This window comes from Strix aluco, chromosome Z (assembly GCF_031877795.1).
Source record: "Strix aluco isolate bStrAlu1 chromosome Z, bStrAlu1.hap1, whole genome shotgun sequence".
NCBI lineage: Eukaryota > Metazoa > Chordata > Aves > Strigiformes > Strigidae > Strix > Strix aluco.
Window position 1 is genome coordinate 21,632,184 of NC_133971.1, and position 20,126 is coordinate 21,652,309.

General features: G+C 49.0%; 1 protein-coding gene across 9 annotated transcripts in view; it reads left to right on the forward strand.

Annotated features, from left to right (window-relative positions):
- Nucleotides 1-3,986: 3,986 nt before the first annotated feature.
- Nucleotides 3,987-20,126, forward strand: part of ELAVL2 (ELAV like RNA binding protein 2) — a 102,972-nt gene continuing 86,832 nt past the window's right edge. For 3 of the 9 annotated variants that reach the window (XM_074812767.1, XM_074812770.1, XM_074812772.1), the window contains exon 1: nt 3,987-4,615. The gene's annotated coding sequence lies outside the window, so the exon portion shown is untranslated. Of the gene's footprint in view, nt 4,616-5,244; nt 5,311-6,676; nt 6,732-20,126 lie in introns of those variants that run through there. The other 6 variants (XM_074812765.1, XM_074812768.1, XM_074812766.1 and 3 more) reach the window with 5 other exon arrangements.

A 20,126-nucleotide genomic window follows, 5' to 3' on the forward strand; every position in this document is an offset into this window, starting at 1 on the left:
TGGTCACAGTAGGAAACAGGCAAAGATAGAATAATTTGAATCAATAGACAGCTTATTTCAGGTAGTATATTTATCTGGATTCAGGTTCCACAGTGGTCTATAGAAAATCTGAGCAGTTGTGGTTACCTTGTGTGGAAGTGAGTCTTAAAATACCTTTTTAGCCTCAGTTGCAAAAAGTGGAACACCACCCCCCTTTCCCCTCCCCATCCAAATGCTAACCTCTTTTTGAAAAATAGTTTTTATTAATATTCAGACATTGCTGTGCAATAGAATAGAGAAGAATATAGCAGCCTCAGTTGCAGTGTCTGTACTATTGTAGTTTTATACAATATCCGTATCTTATGACCACAGAGGGGCTCAGAGAAGGAGGTAAAACAATCAGGCACCTATGCTGGAGTGCAGAGCCCGTGCCAGTATGTTTTGTACCAGGAAGCATCTGTCCAAAGACTTGATCTGAAGCCTTCACGCCTATTACCGTTTATTTGTCGAAGGAATGGGAACAAACGCAACTTTGCTCTGCAAAAACGACCCGTGCAGTCCCCCGGGGTGCAGCTACACAGACACACACACTCGCACGCACACACACACCCGTGTGAACGCACAGTTTCGCACATGAACACCACGAGGCGGGAACGCTTTGCCTGAAGGCCCTTCGACACCACAAACCTCACCGGGGTTTTTCCCGGGGGCGGGGAGGACTGGGGGTGGGGGGGAATCCCCGTTTGGCGCGATGCCCGCGGTGGCCGCAAGTGCCAGCAGTCAGCCAGCCGCCCGGCGGCCCCGGGAGGGAGCCCTCGGCCTCCGCACCCGCGCCCGCCGCGCCGCCGGCATCCGCGGGCCGGGCCGCGCCGTCGGGGCGCGCCGCTGTCCGTGGTGCTGAGGCGGCGGCTGCCCGCGGCCGCGCCGGCCCGCGCCCCCCCCGGCCCACCCCGCCCGCCGGAGCGGCGGCTTGCACCGTGCGGCGGAGCGGCGCTCTGCCCGCCTCATTCCTTCGTTTGATTTCTTTCTCCCCCCCGCGCCCCCGCTGGTTGTTAAACCGCTTTCCGCCCGCGCGCTGCAATTGCCGCTGTCACGGCCGTTCCCTGACCCCCGGTGCCGGCCCGCGGGTTCAGCGCGGCCAAGCAAGCGGCGCCCTTCCCTCCTCCTACAGCTTAACCATGTCCGACGACTATTTAATAAGCGATACACGTTTTAGCTTAAGGCTATGTCCAGACAGCCAGCTACCGCTAATCATAAAGACTTCTTTCCAGACATATTACCTAAGCAAAGGCGAACTTTGCAGAATAAACATGTTTTTTCCTGGGAGAGAGGAGAATTCAGCTTGCTTTCTTCTGCCATTGCCAATGTTAAGGGCCTCTGACAACGCAAGAGGGCCGATGACAAGACAATTCACCTTAACAGCTATTTTCTGCCTAATTTCACTTTAGCACCGTATATCGACAAACGTGACAGACATGATTGCGTTATTGGTAGAGATACTAAGCCTCGAAAAAAAATGCATAAAGTTTGGCTTTTGTCGCTAAAAGCTGGTCACTAATTAGAGCTAGTTCCTTTCGGGAGGGGGGCGGGCGGGGGTGGGGTGTAGGAATTGAATTGGAATCCTGAGTATCAGACCTGACAGGGAAGCTGCTGAGAGCAGAGTCCTTTAATTTCCTGAAAGTTCAGAAAGACACACTTCTGGTTTCTAATATCACACATTTTGACTTCCCCTTTAAGCCAAGTTTCTTTACTTCTAAGAACAGCTATGTATTCATACGATTTTTTAAAAATTTTTCTTTTGTTCAATACATTGAACTGCTTATGAATTTCAGAGAATTTATTTATTTTCTTCCTTTCCTTTTCTTTTTCTCTTCTCATACATTGCTGATGTTCTGCTAAGGAACACTGTTGTTTGCTTAAACAAATTCAGCACAAACTGAACGAGGTGAGAAAGTAACCAGCAACTAAATCTAGTAATTCCAAAGACAGCAACACAGTGCCCAGGTTTTTACAGATTTTTTCTACTCGATCTCTGCTGTAATCCATGCTTCAAAACTCAGCCTAGAAAAAATAACCACTTTTTTTTTTCAAAAGATGTATACAAAACTTCCTGATGTATGCACCCACAGCATAAAGAACATGAGCAAGTCCGCTGTTAATTGTGGTATCATTAGGAAACTTTCAAAAGCAGTTTTGCTGTATCAAAAGGTAAAAGTTGCCATAATGAGACAAGAGTGAGCATCAGACATAAGCTGAATAACAGTGTAAAGTCAGAGGACCTTCTCGAATACTAACAGACACTACTGAGAGCACAATTTGTACGTGATTACACAAACTGTGTGTGAACAGACATCACTTCATGTAGGACTTTTGTATAAGCAGCTTAAAGATAGTGGCCACTGCCAGCCCGTTCTTTATTCAGTCAGAGCTGCTAGCTTGGCACTTGTTCCACCAGGGAGTTATTCTCTTTTTTGGAGTGCTGCTGATTCAAAACGTTGGTGATAGATTGTAAATAATCAGCTAACGGCTGTGTGTTCTAGAAAAACATCAGACGCATTCGGCATATAAATAATTACATAAAATGTAAAACCAGGCCCTGTGTAACACTCAGTTGTTGTCACAGTGGTAGCACAGGGAGACTATAAGAAACAGACGATACAGAAACAAGCATGTTTTCTCTTTCATTGCACATAACACTTAAGGACACTCTCAAGAAACACTATGTTATGTCTCTATTTGAAACTGCATACCCCTTATTTTTGCGCCTTGCTACATGCAAATACCACAGTATTCTAAATAAGCATCTCCCTTCCACAGGGTGTAAGTGCTTTGCTGTTGGAAATACATTATATACACCTGTGTGTTCCATGTCAGAAAAGACACAAGACCAAAGCCACCCCTAGGAAGCACTTTGGATTCTGGAAATTGTGATCAAGTGCAATGAAGGTCAAGCAGTATAAGGAATAAAAGGCATGTGTCTGAATGCCATGCAGAATTTTAGTCTTCCATACAACACCACCTTTTTCTCTGTGAACACTTCTTATCTGTGCAAGACATAGTAATCGACCGCACAACGAGTAAAAGCTCTTTTCTTCCTCCTTCCTTCCCCTCCTCTCATTCCCTTCCCCCTTCCTCCATCCCTCCCTCCCTCCCTTTTCCCTTCCTTCTTTCTACCCAGAATGTTTGTTATAAGAAATATCACTTATTGGTACGTCCGCTCTCAGAAGGGCAAAGCCCAAGAGCAATCCCTGGGCAGCGATATAAACTTTACACGCGCGGGGCCGACAGGCGTATGGCCACAACCGCGCGGAGCGGGGGGGGAAAACAAACCAACCAACCACACAAACAAAACCAAACAAGCAAACACCCCCCCCCACCCCTCCCCGCCCCCCCGAAGCCACCAAACCGGGCCGCTTCCCGGGCAGCTCTTCGTGCGGGGGAACGCGTCGCCGAGAGCCGCCCGCCCCGGCCGCGCCGGGATGCGCTGCCCCGCTCCCACGTGGCCGGCCGAGGCGGCACGAGCCGCCGGTTCCCCGCCGCTGCCCGCGCGGCCGGAGCAGGGCCCCGCCGCCCCGCGTGGGAGGGGCCCGCAGGGCCGCCGCGCCGGTGCCGAGGGGACGCGCGTGGCCGCGGGCCCCGCCCCGCTCGCGGGACGCCCGCGAGGGGCCCACCTGCGCTCGCGGGGGCGGCCCCGCGCGCCGCAACGCAGCCTGGAAACGAGGCACTCCGGGGCCCTGCCCGGAGTGGCGGCGCGCGTGGCCAATGGGCGACCGTCGCCTCGCCGGGGGCGGGGCGAGCGGGCGCCGGCCGGGCCAATGGGGGCGGGCGGCGCCGCCAGCAGCTTGCGTTGTGCGCCGGGGTGCGGAGACGCTGCCCGCGCGTGGCGCCGGGGTAGGCGCGGGGCGGCCCGCCGGGCGGGGGCGGGGGGAGGCTGCGGCCGCCCGCGGACACACGCCCCCCGCTCGCACCCCCACGGCCGCGCCGCCGGGCGGGCAAGGCACGCAGACGCACGCACCCCGGCGCGGCGCGGCGCGGCGGCAGGCAGGGAGCCGGGCGGCGGGGCTGCTATAAATCTGCGGAGCGGTCCGCCTCCCTGCGAGGCACGGCACGGCGCGGCACCGCACCGCACCGCACGGCGCGGAGTCCTCCCCCCGCGGCCCCGCGCGCACCCCGCGATGCAGCAGCTGACTCCGGCGGCGAGCCGCTAGGAAGGGACCGGCAGGGAGGGAGAGAGAGAGCGCGTCTTTAAAATCGCCCTTCCATCCCTCTTTTCTTTGTTCCTTTATTTCTCTCTCCCTCCCCTCTTTTTGTTCGGTAGGGTTGCGAAAGGAGGGTAGTCCTGTCACTCTCTCTCTGAGTTCTCCCCTTTTTATTTTTGAATTGTCTTTTTTTTTTTTTTCCCCCTCGATTTTTTTCCCCCAGTGTTGGACTGTTGGGGGAGGGGGGGGAGAGGATTTTTTTGTTTTGTTTTGGGTTCTGGGGGTTTTTTGCTTCCTTTTAGAACTGTCCCCAATTTAGGTCTTGTGTGTTGTCTTGAGAGAACTATCCATCTGCCTCTTACTCCTCTTTATTGAGAGAACTGCACCGTTACTTTTTTTTTTTTTTTTTTTTTTTTTTTTAAGCCGAGGAGAGGAAGGTAAGTTGTGGCTTGATTCTTTCCGTGCTTGTACGTGTGCGATAGGGTCCACGCGAATGCCCGAGGTGCATGCCCTGTAGCATTACCTTCATTACCTATGTTTGCTCCGTATTAACATCGTTGGTGCCGACGGCGCTGAATAAGGCGGTTCGTGCACATGGCAGCGCGCCTGCGGAGCCGAGTTGCTGGAAGCGTTTACAGCGTGGCGAGGGCAGCCGCGGAAGCTGGGGGACCACAGCGCGCCCGCGCAGGAAGGCGTGCGCATCCCTCCCTCCCTGCCCTGGCCGAGCTGCAAAGTTACCACCACCACGGCGCCCGTCCGGCCCCGGATACGTCCCTTTACGGGGAGCATCCGAAGGGAGGGACCCGCACCGGGCGGGGGACGGGAGGCGTATCGCTTTGAGGCGATAAACCTGCCCTTGCAGATTAGCCGGGATAAGACACACCCCCCCCTCCCCGCGCTAATTGCATTAGCCACACGGCGTTTCGTGTCTTGCTGTGGGGCTGGGAGTCGGCTGCGTGTCAAGGCGCACAAAGACGTAGCCGGCCGGAGCAAAAGCGCGCAGCGCGTATTGTCAGCGGGTGCGGAGGGTGGGCGGCGGGGAGAGGGGAGCCGGTGAGCCCTGGGAACAGTGGTTTAGCGTCGTGGAGGGCCGTGTCTTTTCGTGAAGATGATTAACTTGATGCGGGAGTGGGTGCGTCCCTTTGTTCGGGGCGGCGGCGTAGGCGGGGTGGCGTGTGCGGTGTTCGCGCCTGCGGTGTTTGCGCGGCGGCGGCCCCGATCTCTGTCCGTGGTCCTACCGGTCTGGCGGAGGAGGCGGGGGGTGCGGGGAGCGATCCCCGCAGTGCTCGGGGAAAGTTTGCGTCTGGCTGCCGCGGCGGGGCTCCGAGCGGGGCTGCGGCCAAAGGGACGGACGGGGCGTCCCGTCCTCGGGCGCGTCCTCTCGCCCTCAGTCCCCGCGGCGGTGGGAGGGTCCGGGCAAGGAAGAAGAGGAGGAGAAGGCGATGGTAAGCGCTGGCGCTGCAGCGTGTCCTCCCGGCAAGGACTGGCCCCGAGCACTGCTATTGTTGTTTAATTTATGCCCAGCACGTTGCTCCGAACCCACTTATTTCACATATGAAAATAATTCACCTTGGAGCTGGACGAGCGTGAGGCCCGTGGGTAGTTCGACGCGTTCCGTCAACTCGTTTCCGAGGACCGGTGGTGATGCCGGCGTTGAGGCGGTTTATTTTGACTAGTCCTTGCGCGTTGCCGCGCCGGGAAGGCGGAGGGCACCCCAAGCCGTGCGGCCCCGCCGGGGAGGGGCCCCCCCCTCTCCCAGTGACACCCGCTCGGGCACTCGCTGGGGCGCTCCCCGCGGGACGAGCAGCGGCAGGACCGAAGGAGCGGAGCCTCGGGAGGCTGCCGCGGCGCTCGGCAGCCGCGCTTTCCCGGGGCCGGGGAGGGCGGGGGGGGGCGGCGAGGTGGGTTCCTGCCCCGTCGGATGCTGCCGGTGAACGGGACGGTGCTGCCGCAGCGGCTGGTGCCCGCCGCGGGCGCTCCGAGCCAGCACGGCTGCTCGCGGGGGGCAACCGCGGAGTGCTCGCTGCCGCTGCGCCCCGTCGGACGGGCGGCTCGGGAGTTGGTCCGCCCCGCCGGCCCGCTTTGGGAGAGGAGGGAGCGCGGGACCGCCGGGGCTCGGCGTTTTGCAGGGAACGGCAACAAGGCGGGGCAGGCGAACAAGCACCGCGGGGCCCCTACCCCTACCACCCACCGGGGGCCCGACGCCTAAACACCCGCGGGAAGGGGAAAGGCAAGCTCCCCCGCCGCCCCAGCCCTGCTCCGTGCAGCCCGCTGCCGCGCTCTGCCTCTCCGCCGCCCGCCCGGCCTTACCGCTGCGGCGGGGAGCGGAGCGGCCGCCGCGGGGTGCCCGCTGGGCCCGGGGGCGCGGCCCCGCGGGCGCGGGGCTTCTTGATTGGCCGCCGGCGGCGTCACTCAGGCGGCGGCCGCGGGGATGGGCGGTGGGGGCCTTTATTAGCCCGCCGCCGCCCTGCTCCCGCGTCCTTGCGGCGGGGCAGCAGCGGCACCGCGAGAGGCGGCTTCGGGGCAGCGGACCAGCAGCACCAGAGTCGACGGGTGAGGCGGCATCGGAGCAGCAGCCCCCCCCGCCCCGTTCTCCCTGCCCCGGGCGGCAGCAGCAGCCGCCACGCTCCGCGGGACCTGCCGTCGGAGCCCCCCGGGACAGAGGGCAGCGCCGGTTCCCAGCCGCTGAAAGGAGAGCGGGTCGAAGGGTTGGGAAGGGCGCGGAGGCTTGCGCGGAGACGTCGGTGCGGTCCCGGCAAAGGGGCGGCGGGACGCCCAGTGTCGTGTCCCCCCCCCGCCTTCCCTCCGGGGCACGCGTGGAGGAGACGCGGGTCCGGAGCGGGGCAGCACCCTTGTCTGGCGGGAGGAGGGGCGGCCTGGGCGGGAGGGAGGCTTGAGTTAGGGGCTGCCGGTGCCTGGCCAGAGCTCCCCAGGAGAAAGGGTGAAGACCCGGCGTCTGTGGAGACCTTCGCCCTCATCTGTTGTTGTAGGGGATCGGAGGTTTTCCGCTGGTATCGGCTTGTTGCGCTCCCGATTGCAAACTCCAGGGTATTCGCGGCGTTACATCGAGAGGGGCTTCTTGCTGCTGACGGTGTTTCTGCGAACGCCTTATCTTTCTTGCCCTTCCCCCTTTCTCGTGCTGGAGGAGCTTCATCGCTTTTTGTTCCCCCTTTAGGACTGTGTGAATGTCCCGTCCCCCCCGTCCCGTTTCGCATGCGGTGCTAATTGGGGAGTTGAGCACCTGTTCTCTGGACAGAACATTGTTCAGTAAGCCCTCTATTTTGCCTGCTACCTCGCTCTGAATAACTTCCTCCCCCACCTTTCTGTTAGAGGTGACCCTGTCACTGCACCGTGACTCCCGCTCTTCCCGCAAGCTGCTACTTCTCTTCCCCTCTCTTTTTTTTACGTCTTGACCTTCCTCTAACCGGATTGCTCGTTTCTACAATAGTGCACCTGCCGTCTGCCGCCCGCGCCGCCTTCCCCGGCGCAGGAGCTGCCGCCGCCAGAGCCCCGGGGCAGCGCTTGGTGGCGGGTGGAGCCGCTCGGGGGCTGTCGGTAGCCGCGAAGAGGCTGCGGAGGGGGGCTGCCGCTGCAGGGTGTTGCGGCTGCTCCCGGCGCACCTGTGCGGCTGCGGAGCGCCGGGGGGGCGGGAGCCGCTCGGCGTGCGGGGACCGGGCGGCGGGACGCGGGGGCTGCGGGGCCGGTGGCCGCGCTCCCCGCCAAGGGGGAAGGCGGTAGCCCCGGGACGACAAGCCGACCCCGTCCAGTTCCGGAGGGGCGGGGGGGTCCCGCCGTGCGAGTGAGCCGCGCTGGCGAAGGGAGCCCGGGGCGGGGGGGGGGTGGGGGTGGGCGGCTTGTTTGTGTCTGTGTTTGATTTCGGGGGTTGCTTCGTGCTTCAGGTGCAGAGCTCCACGCCGACTTGGCGCGGCCGCCCTGGGTCAGGCGTGAGGGATCACCCCGCCATTTCTGCTTTTGGTAGGGGGCTTGACCTGTGTACTGCCCGCTTGTTCGGTTTGTCCTGCCCTGGAAAAATAGTCTCCGCGCTCTTGCGTTGTGTGCGTGGGGAGTGGGGTGGCTTTGTTTCATCTGCATAGAGCGCTGATGGTAAGAGCTAGTCTTGAGGAGCGAGGCAGCTCAGTATCCCTTTCATCCCCTCTATAATACCCTCTGTACCTCCGTTTATACACAGGTGTAACCTGTTAGAAGAGTAAAACCTAGCGTTATTAAAAAAAAAACCACGGAACAATAGCTACCCAAAACTAAATGAAGTGGTCTTACTGTAGTTGATTTAATTGAAGGCTTGAAGACTGAAATGTGTTGCTATATTTATGGAGTTTTGAAGAAAACTTTGGTAATACTGTTTAGTAGCTACATACTTCACAGTCTGTTTTTCTTACAAGTGGTATTTGGTAAAGTAGCAATGCCTCGTGAGTTATTTCACAACACACATGTGTGTATTTTCTTGAAAAGAGGTTCCTGGTTTTTTGTGCTAAAAAGCTCCATGCCGTTTGACTTTGGACATCAAGGCAGAGGTAATTAACAAATCAAACTGAGGGAGTCCAGAAAATATTCCAGTAAGTGAACCTGTTCTGTTGAGAAAACAGCAGGGTATTAGAATTTCAATTTTGCATTTTTCCTTTTAATCCTGTGGATTCTGAATCCTGAAATGACATTCAGTTTTCTTCCTCCCTCTCTTCCCTGGCCTCTTGGAAACGGGAGTAATCGTTTTAAGAGTGGACTTTGAATCTGTTTTATAGCTATTATTCGTAAATAATCTTGTTCACAAATACAGAACTGTTAATTTAGCTAATTTTTAAAATGGGGTATTACTTAATTGGAGAGAAGTGTAGATATGTGAAGTTTTTGCAGTGATATATTGAGAGCATTTGCAACTGTAGGCATGTACAAATGACCTTGAAACTGCTAAGGAATTTTGCAACACTTATTAAAATCTGACAAAGCACATATTTAATGCCCCCTTCAAATGTCTTATGACTGTACCTGAACTGATATTTCCACCCAACAATAGCTGGCTTAATTTTGTATGTGTTCATTCTGCTGGAGTGGTTGATCTTTTCTGGATGCAATAGAGATTTTTAATGGCTTTAGTCTTTGCAATGGATACTTCAGTATTTTCATACTTGCATAAATCTCTTCCTATTATTGGCTTAATCATATTAGTATACTATTTCTGCATGTAAATTTATTGTGACTTTCCCATGCTAATGTGATCATCAATTTTCATTCTTCTCCCTGGATTTGTTTTAAATGCTGTTTTTCAGTGAGAGGGGAAGATCTTTTATCAATGTGTTTTTTGCTGTCATTGATTTATTTATTGCCTCTTCAAAAATTGTGAACTACCACACTTCAGATTGAGCTGCATGACCCCTGTGTATTGAGTTGAAGTTGTTCTGAACAGCTGAGAGATCTGGAGTATCTGCTTTAAAACAACAACAAAAAAAAAAGACAAAAAGGCATTCAGATTATTTCCCAAGTTTCTGGATAGCAATATTCAAACTACGGTGAAGCCCCAGGCTGAATTCTGTTAAAGCCCCTGTAATGCTAAACTCGATTTTTGGGGGGATAAAGTTAAGCTTGCTTTATTTAGGGACTAAGTAGGAATTGGACAACCTGTGATCTAGTGTTCTAAAAGCCCAAGGAATACTTCAGCCTTCCTGTGCTTCTTTAAGTCAGTGCTATGGCAGAGGTGGACTTTGCAAGTAAAAATAGTACAAGGATGCAAGCTGAAGCTCCTTCCTAGTCAGAGGGATGTTGAAATGCTGCTTTTAGAGGTAGAACTCTTGCTGTCTTACAGTGTAATGGCGTTTGATTATATTTGTTGCCACTGATGTTCTTCATAGCAATAAAACTGATTGTTAGCTAATGGATAAACTCGATTTGTGATGAATATACATTTCAATCTTGCTTTAAAGCCATCTTTGCTTTTGCAGTAATGCTTTTCTAATAGATTCTAGTATCTACAGAGGGCAGTGAATGTTACCAGCTGTTGCTAAGACTTTAAAGGTGAGAGAATGTTGCCTTTGTGCACAGAGCTTTCTTTTCTTGACAGCCCCCAAATCAATTGAAAAATCACAGTGCTATCCAGCAGGATTAGTTGATGGTGCTTTGGGTTTCGACATCTGTAGTTCCAATTCTGAAGGAAGCCACTACATATTTTTTGATCTGTTGCCTGTGTAAATCTACCTAATTTGATTTACTCAGGAGGTTTAGTTCTGCAGAAGCTGGTATAACATAGTTAGAATTCACAGCTTTTAGCTACTACAACCAGTGGGCCAGATCAGGATGTCTTATTGCCTAATCCTTGTTCTTGAAACTTAAAAAGTCATCCTGAGTTTCTGGTGGCAAAATAAGAGGCAGGCTCCTTGGTTGATTCCCACTGAAGCTTGGAGAAACTGCCAATATAGAGCAAGCTGCTTCTGCCCAGTAGGCATTGCTGTTGATTTGTGGGGACTCCTAGCATCTAATATTTTGCTACTGAGCAACTAAATATCATGCTAAATTTGACAGAGGCTGTGCTTAGAGAACAGCTAATTGGTGGTGTTCCCTGTATTTGGAAGTGCTTGCTGTTTTGTGTAGACTTTTTGACATACAGTTCTGTATGCGAAAAGTATACCTTGGAAAGATGACCTCAGTGAAACACTTGGCTTTAGCAGTGAGTGTTTTGGTAGGGAGTGCAGTTTTTCAGCTTTAAAACTAAGTGAAATAGTTGCAAACAGCTTATGGCAGAAATCTTAGGAAAACGATACTGTCTCAAACTTATTTTAAAATTCTAAACCCACATCAAGTTTTTGAAATAGCTCACAGTCTAAATCTGACTTTACTGGCAAAATATCTGGAGTTTTAGGAGCAGTAATTATATGACAAAAATTGTAATGGGAAGGTCTTACTTGCATACATTTGAAAAATGCAAATTGGGAACAAACTGAAGCTTTCCAGATGGAGCTTAAACTAGTGTCACGCTGTTTTCTGTTCTGTTGTGAGCCACTGTTCCTCGTGGTACTCTAGTACTTAAGCAACAGGGGTTTCCATTTGTTTTGCTATCATAGTAAGCCCAGACATAATGCAGGTTTGGGAAAAGCTATAGTTTCCTAATAGAAAGTTGGGATGAGTGTTGGGTGTTTAAATGTCTTAGCCACACCTCGCTGTTGTGAATGCACCAGCCTAGGATCAGAATGAGAATCATTCTAGGCAGTCCTAGGCTTCACTTCATGAAACATTTGTGATACTGATTCTCCATTCCCTCATACAATCCTGACATTGCTTGTGACTCAGATGGTGCTGCTGCTGGTCAGAAACTGCACAAATAGATGCTTAGACTAGATGAGGCTGTAAGATGTTGCAAAGATGAGTATCTTGGTTTGCTGTGTTTAGTAAAAACCAGGTATGTCACGGTAAACCTGCAATGGTTGACCAAATGACTCGGAAGCTGGAAAATACTAAAGTGCTGGGACACTGTAGGATGGTCTTAAGGGCTCCAGACACTTCCTCTGGTCTTCAGTTGGCTGTGGTGTAGATTTAGAAAATGTTCTATGCTGGGCAGTTGCTGGATTGCTAGAATGTAGTGTAATGTGTATGTGCAGTTTCTTGACTACTTAATACCTGAGTACTGGTAAAATAGGGAAAACTTAAACATTCAAATGGCTTGTAAAACAGTCTGCACAGAGGTAGGAAAGGCTGTTCAAGATGTCCTACAACACTCACTGTGATGTATTGAGCAGCCTTTCTGTAGGTCTGTGCTAGCTGCATTTGCTTTCAGACTCCTCAGGATGAGGTTGTTTAACCAAGTACTTACTCAGATTTAACTGAATAAGCTTTATGTATTTTTGTGAAATGAAACTGCCATTGCATGATTACTAGAGTACTGATGTTCTTCTATAATTTAAATCTTAATGACAGAAGTGAAATTAGTAGGATTTGTTTTACAGAATGGATGAAGAGAGTTAATTTCTGGGAAATTCAGATAAATATCTGTAGACAAATGCCTTAGTCACTTTAATTTACAAGGTTTGAGAGGAAAAGATTCAGCTATGGAAAGGGAAAAGTAATTTAAATTCAGCTTCTCTGCCAGTAGGGTCCCTGCTTCTTAACGTGTTGATAATATTTTTCAATACTATTCTTATCTACTTTTTCAGAAGTAGAATTGTGGTCAGAAGGGTTACTTGGAGTCAACTTCCCTGTGGCTTTTCACACTGATGTGTGTATTTGAGAATTTTGAATGTAGAGCTGTGTCTCTGTATAGCAAGATCTGGACAGGCAACTTCTGTGTGCAGGGGCCTGCAGGGCTTGTTCTGTGTAATGGCATGGGAAAACTTACTGTTCATATACCTTAATGTAGATACAATCAGCTAAGGATTGCATGGTTTTATCTGTTAATAATGGAACTATAAATTGCCTTCAAGAAACAGAGTTCCCCATTTTAGGCTTGCTGCAGTGGATATCAAAAGTGAGAAAATAAATACCTAAACACTAGAAACAGGGCAAGGGTTTGTCAGCCTAGTGTTCTTGCTTGGCCTCATAAGCTTGGCACTCCCTGTTTTGTAGATGTTTGTGGTGTGTGGTTTTTAGCTTTAGTACTATAGTGGAGCACTCCACCACTTCTTACCTGTGATTAACTGCAGTATTTTCATGGTACCTGTGAATGCATTCTTGAAGCTACGGTCTCCTGTACTGCTGCAGAAACAGCTGTGCCTGAACTTAAGCAGCACCTTTGGAGAAGAGTATGCTGAATGGCCAAATAGCTTTTGATAGCTTACAGAGCCAGGGGGCACAAATGCACTTGCTTACCAACAGAAACAGTTAAGGTTCCTGCAGCATTGCTCCAGGTGACCCTGTGAGAAGTGCATGCAAGGTGGGGAAGAGGAGGAGGTCTCTTGGAACTCTGATCTAGTAAAGGGTGTTTCTGCCGATGAAGCTGGCTGCAGGAGGGAGCAGGTATTGTGGCCATCATGGCAGAGGAGAAGATTGTTAGGGGGTATTTGGACTTCTGAATTTGCTTTGAGCAAGTGGGTAGTACATCACAAAAATGGTAGCAGCATATGTGCCTTCACTGTGTTCTCATTTCATTTTTGTAATGGAGTCCTTGTTTTGGTGCCATGCGTTTTGTTCATCCATTAGCCTTAAATTTCATATGTATCAACCCAGTTTAAAGGCAGAGCAAGATCTTGGGATTTATTTACTTTTTTCTGTATCTACTGTTCATCTCTAGTCTTGAACCAGCAAATATAACTCGGAAAAGGTGTGAACACTATTGCTTTCGTAAAACAATTGATTTAAGAAGGGCTTCTAAATCTTTTACGTTTAAATCTTGAAATCCTAATACCTGCTATAACTGTAATGATATTATTTTTATCTCTAGTAACATGCCTAGAAATCTCGTCAGACTTCCTGCTGTGGTTCCTTTCTACCCAAATATGCATTAGAAACTGCTTTCTGTTTCCAAAAGAGGGACAACTAAAGTCATAATTCTAAAACACCATATGCTTCTTGTAACAAACTATGTGTACTGCATGCATGCAGTAGTGAAGAAATTGGTTTATTAATGAGTTTAACTTTTTAATTTTGATGTGCTTGCATCTTGAGCTATAACCCAAAATTGAGTTCCTGACCTAAAACTGCTATTGCTAATCTGGCCAGAGCACGCATTCTGAAGGGAACTGGAAAATTGCTGACAAAGTGAACTGCATAAAGTGAGGAAGACTTTAGAAGCTGCTTTTGCATTCAGATAGCTAAACTGTGAAACTTGGCATAGCAATAGCACTTGCCTTGGACTGCATCCATGGTTGAGATGTTGGTAGGCAAGATGAGAATTACAGCCTCATTAACCAACTGAGTAGCTGAATTTTTTTCTATAACAGTTGAACAAACTGAAAGGAAATTAAATGGAGTCATGCTTGTCTTTTGATAAAGGCTATTTTTATAAGGAGAGTAGTTCTTGTAGTGAAATTCCTCTGAACCATTGCAGCTGAAGGATATAAAACTAGCCATCCTGATGGAGACCAAATGCTTTTTTTGGATATAGCTCTGATGGTCAAGGATCTCTTCTCTGCTGAAATTATAACTGGGCTGTAGGGTTGCTTTTTTCTATGGAAGGTTTCTTGCAGAGCTCTGTGTATGAGATAGTGACTGCTTCCACATCAAGTGGTGTAACACAGATTATGCATACAAAGGTCTGAGCAACCTAACTAGTGGAAGATGTCAGGGGTGCTGGAACTAGATGATATTTAAAGGTCTCTTCCAACCCAAACCATTCTGTGGATATATGATAAAGTGTCTGTGAGGGGGACTTTCTGTTCCATTAGGAGGAATGTAGATTTCAATATTAATTTTTGGATTTGATAATCTAGTCTTACAGAAGTAGCTGTTACAAACGGAGTAGATACTGCAGACTCCTGCTGTGGTGAAAGTGCAACCTGTTTTTCTGCTTTTGTGGATAGGGCCTTTTTTCATCTTTACAAATACTTCATGTGTGTCACCAGCTGGAGTTAGGATTACATGTTCTGAAACACGTGTAGGTGTTTTGCAACAAGGAATGTCAGTGTTCCTGAAGAAGTGCTAAGTCAAATTGCCCGTCTTTGGTGTGAATTGCATAGAATGATCAAATGCACCAGGTTTTCTGTTTGAAACAATGAATGAGAACAGAAAAAGAGTTGATCGTTTCTGTAGGAACAGTTTCCTTTTCTGACTTAAACTAATTGTGTGGTATCAGATTTAATTTACACTTCTGCATATCAGTCTTGCATAATCTTGGTATGTACTCTGAGTGCCCAGGATCAAGGACCTAATTTTAGTGACTGTTGCTAATAATTGCTCAAATATTCTAGTACTGAAAATTAATGACTATCTAATTGTAACTGTCCTCCTGTTTGTTAAATTGGGTTGACTTGCCCTTTTAAAAACTGATTTATATATCTTTTCATGACTTGCTTACCTAAGAAGGCTGTGCTACTTTTATCTGTATACATCTGAAAAATCTGACTGTTAGGCTATTAGGAAGAGCTGTAAGCATGTGATTTTAATAATGAGTTTAGTCCAAATTAAGATAACTGAGTAAATTCCTGTCAAATTCAGTACATCTATGCAGGACTCTTTACTAACCTACATAAATGGATATGAAATAGTACATTCAGGTGCAGCATGATGTAGACAACATCTAATACTACCTTGGGCAGCTTTGAACACTTAAATGTGGATGTAGGTGTTTTTATGTGTAATATGTATGCACTGAAGGGTTATTTAATCCTCAGTGGAAAATATGGAAGTTGTACAGCAGGATTAAATGGGAATAGGAGCATCAATTTCTTGAAACCTAAAAGTATTTGCAGTATTGTGGATGTAACAAAGAGGTGAAGATGCCTTTCATATTCAAATGCAAGATTAATAATTTGAGCAGTGTCTGTGACCCAAATTTGAGAACCTGTAAAGCTGATCAGTCTCTTGAGACATCTGTTAAGGAATGCCTTGACTCCATTTAACTTGTAATGCTCTTTGAAAAGTCAGCAGACAGTGGGTATAGCTCATGAGTCCTTAGCTTCCAGATGTGCCCTTTCTTCTGGTATGTGTCAGTTCTGTTTGTTCTTGACTTGAAGATTAGCTTACTTGCATGCTTATGACACTACAGTGTTAAGTCAGTGACAATCTCCAAATTGAAACTTTGGTGGCATCATCATGCTCTCATGTTAAACATTTTAAAAAGTTTGCTGGAAGGCTCATGCTGTTTCATGGTCTACTCACTACAGATGTTCTGCTCTGTTTTGTCTTGAACATGGATGGGCAAGCATTGAAGATTTTTTTTCTTAATCATAGATGGTAGTTTTTTGTAGGTTTTAAATTTGGCCAGGGAAGTTATGCACTATATCTCCTAAGCTGAAGCATCATTTTCCACACCCTTGTGAACCAAAAAGTGTCAGACTAGTCTTTTAGCTATTGGATCAAGAAAAGCATTCCCTGAGGAGCAATTTCCCACAGGTGGCTTTCTGTATGAGGCAACCTGAGTTGAGAGCCTAAGCCTTTCTTGCTGCTGATAGCTGTTGTTCAGAATTGATGATTTGTGTGTAGCACAAAACTAGATGGGACTAAATGGTGAGAAGCTATTCCCATAGCAGAGGGACCTCTATGCCCAGCTCCCTCTGTAGGTAGTTTATGAAGCAGGCTGCTTCCTTGCTTATCCTTCTATGGGGATTTCTAAAAGCAGTTTTTCTCCTCCCCTTACTCTTTCTCTACTCCAGCAAAACAAATCTCCCATATGTCTTAATCTGAAGCTGGAAGGGTGAAGTTGCTTTAGGTGACCTTGGAAATGTCTTGGTTTTAACCAGCTGGTGTTGGTTCCCGTAGAGACTGTTTGGTGAAGCCAGTGGCTTGCAGAAGCAGAGGCAGATGTAGACCCCCTGGGGCCTGCCATGGTGGTTTGGAAGATGCTGAAGAAGTGACCAAGCCACTGGGAGGATGCCACTGGGCTTGTCTGGGCTTGAGGAGTCAGGGCAGAGGAAACACCATATACCAGGGGTGATGGATCTCACTTCTGCATGGGGATGAGGGCAAAATGACCTATTTCAGTCTCTCTATCAGGAATTTGAAACTTTGACCCAAAATAGTATGGGAAGAATGAGCTTTGTCCAGTAGTTTATCTTGCTGCAAGTCAGTGCAGGACTTCATATAGTCATAGGCACCCAGATGGGGTGCTTCACCCCAGGAAAATATTTCTGTTATTACTTGTGTAGTTCTGTGCTGGCTGAGAAATAGAAGCTTTGTCTGAAGTGTCAGCACTTTTCATAAATTGCTGTGGTTCTCCTGAACTTCCTGCATTTTGCCAGGAAAGCTGCAACTGAGGAAACCTAAGACTTTGAGGAGGGCTTACTCTTCCTTCTCCAACTAGGAACTTCCTAGTTGGATAATGTTGATCTGTGTCTGGACTTGAGCGAGAGCTGGCTGCCTGACTTTCCCTCAGTGGAGCGGTAGCTTGCTGTCTTGGGTTTCCAAGGCGGGGTTTCTCAGCAGGGTGAACTCTCTGGGAGGTGGTCAGGGGCTGCGTATACCAGACATGGACAGTTCCAGCCAAATCCACAACCTCATCACTGCAGGAGCAGTCAGGCCTGTTGGGGGAGTCTGTGGTACATTTTGAAAATCTAATTAAGAAAGAACAAAATGCACAGGTGGAGAAGAAGGGGGGGGGGGGGGGGGGGGGGGGCGGGAAGTGTGAGGAAACGGCCCTGCAAATGTGGAGGTCGGAGGAGGAGGTGATGCCACTAGACCAGGGCAGGCATGGCCCTGCATCCTGGGGAGACCATGGTGGAGCAGGCCTTTCCCTGGAGGCCATGGAGAAGACTGCTGGAGCACGTACATGCACGGCAGCCCGTGGAGGACTCTGTGCCATAGGAGGTGAATATTTCCTGAAGGGGCTGCTGGCTGTGGAGGGCCCTTGCTGGAGCAGGGGGGAAGGTGTCTATAAACCTCCATCCCCCTTGCTGCACTGGAGGGTGGTAGGGAGGAGGCAGAGGAGTCAGGAATGAGGGACTGAAATTGAGCCAGGGAAGATGGGAGTGGGGGTGAGGGGAAGGTGTTTTCATTTTGGCTCTGTTTGTCACTAGCTAAATCCATTTTAATTGGCAATACATTAAATTTTTCTTGAGTCCATTTTGCCTGTGATACTAATAGGTAAGTGATTTCTGTGTCTCTTTCTTGATCCATGAGCTTTTTCATCCTGTTTTTTCCCCCTGTCCTGTTGGAGGCTGTGCAGGCATCTGACAAGCCCACCATGGGTCACAGGTCAGTTAGTCTGTGTCATAGGGCAGTGAATTTCAAAAATGGGCTGTGTACTGGTGCCCAGACATAGTTGGCTAAGCAGAACAATATGTACGGGTGAAGATGGCTGTGCTCTGTTAAAAGGCTTCTGAATTTAGGTATGTCTCCTCTAATGTTTGTGTGCCTGTGAGATGTGGCTTCTCCAAACTGTCACCTGGTTAACAAGGAATAACCAGGCTTTCAAAGTGGCCCAGGAATGTGCGTCCAGGGTGTTATTAGTAAAAGGCTTTGTATTTTCATCTGTACTCCCAAATTGTGCTTACAGGAAGAGATGGTTGCTGTCTGTAAGTATTGTAGGTCTCCAGGCAAGATAGCTTCTAGATGCATTTATGTATGAGTACCTGACTGGCAGCAGATTTTTGTCTTCATTTATACTGGCATTTGATAAAGTTTTTAAATGTTTGTGGAAACAGGTATTTCTGTCAGAGCAGATATTCCTGACAGCCACAGATCCTGTCCTTCTGTCACGTCCCGCTCAGATGAGGGAGACAAGTGACTCAGATTCACAAGTCCCCAATGGAGTGGACAACAAGTCTCCAAGTCCAAACATTTATTAACTACCCACAATGTACTAATTGAACACATGATAATTGGCTAAGTATATAGCAAGTTGTGGCAAGCAATACAATATGCCTTGCATTTCTTAATGGGAAAGGGAAAAGAGAGATAGAGGGAATGGGGAAATACAGATCACTGGTCTGGGTTTCTGCGCTGATCCTGTCAGCGAGGGTTCCAGGAGGCAGCCGTCTTTCACTTGCATCCGTCTTCTTCACTTCACTGCACTCTCCAGGGCCTCCCCCTTTCTTCACCCCCCCCTTGATTTATACCCACTTTCCTTGGATCTGTCCCCTAGGTTGACCCACATACCTACATATCCCATGTACGGGGAGGGGTAGGGTGTTTCATGGGATGATGTAATTAGCATGATCATGTTAGCCTTCGTTAGCATATTGAGGGTGTTAACTTTAATATGCATTTCGTGGATAATGAAGCAAAGGTCATTCACCGGACAGATGGCCCTTGAAATTTGTCCAGGTGCACCAGAGCAGAACTGTCCTGTCTCCACAGGGCTCCCTTCTCCAGCTGCATCTTGTGTTATTGGGGCAGCCTTATCAGCTTCAACCTCCACAGAATGCACCCTGTGACTTAGTTTTGTCTTGCAAGTGTTTGAGGCATTTCTTCAATCAGCCTCAACTTTTGCTTTCTCAGGCTGGTTTTCTTAGTTTCTCACAGACCTGGTTTCTCATCTCTCACACCTTCCCAAGAGGGAGACAGAAGTTGGAGGTTTTCTTCATTTTTAGGTAGGAGATAGTTCATGGCATATGACTTGCTCTGTTCTTCTTTTCTTTTCTTTTCTTTTCTAAACAAAGAAATCAGCTGTTGAAGTTGGTCCTACCACCTGTCTGTGGTCTAGGCAGCTGTTGTTAATGTCTTGTGTTCACTGCTGTGATTAAAGATACGCAGTCATTCATCCCCAGTGGTGACAGACCTTAAAATTGTCTCTCTGCTACGTCTTTGTCCCTTCTTTTGAGCAGTGAAATAATTAGGCTATTGGTGTTGGTATTAGGTGGTATACTCAGATGCACAGTAATTGCAACTTCAGTTTGCAGGTCAGTCCCCCTTAAGTAGTTGAGTATTAAAACTTGCCCACTCAATTGTCTTTGCTTTTCATTCAGTGATAAGCTGATGGGCAGTCCCCATTGCTGTCTTGTGCCCTCTTTTCAGTATCCATAGTAAATGAATGAACAATGATCTGAATTTACAGTGTCAGTGCAGAGCTACAATAATTGTGAGTGTATAGAAGTAATGGCTGATGGTAGTGGTCAGAGGTTGACTGAGTTCCAGTGCAAAAAAGAGGTGTGCAGGAGATGGAAGTGAGGACAAGACATGATGGAGAAGCATTGCCAGTGAATAAAGGGATGGGGTGAGAGAAGATAGAGCTCAGCTGCAGTTGCTGAAGGATGTCAAGGGCAACAAGATGGGTTTGTACCCATAATGTAGCAACAGAAGAATAAAAAAGAGGAGACTGTGGGCTTGCTGCTGAATAGGATGGATGGTTTGCTGATAGCAGATAGGCAAGGTTGTGAGATGCCTGATGCTTTTATTACCTCAGTCTTCAGTGACAGGGTC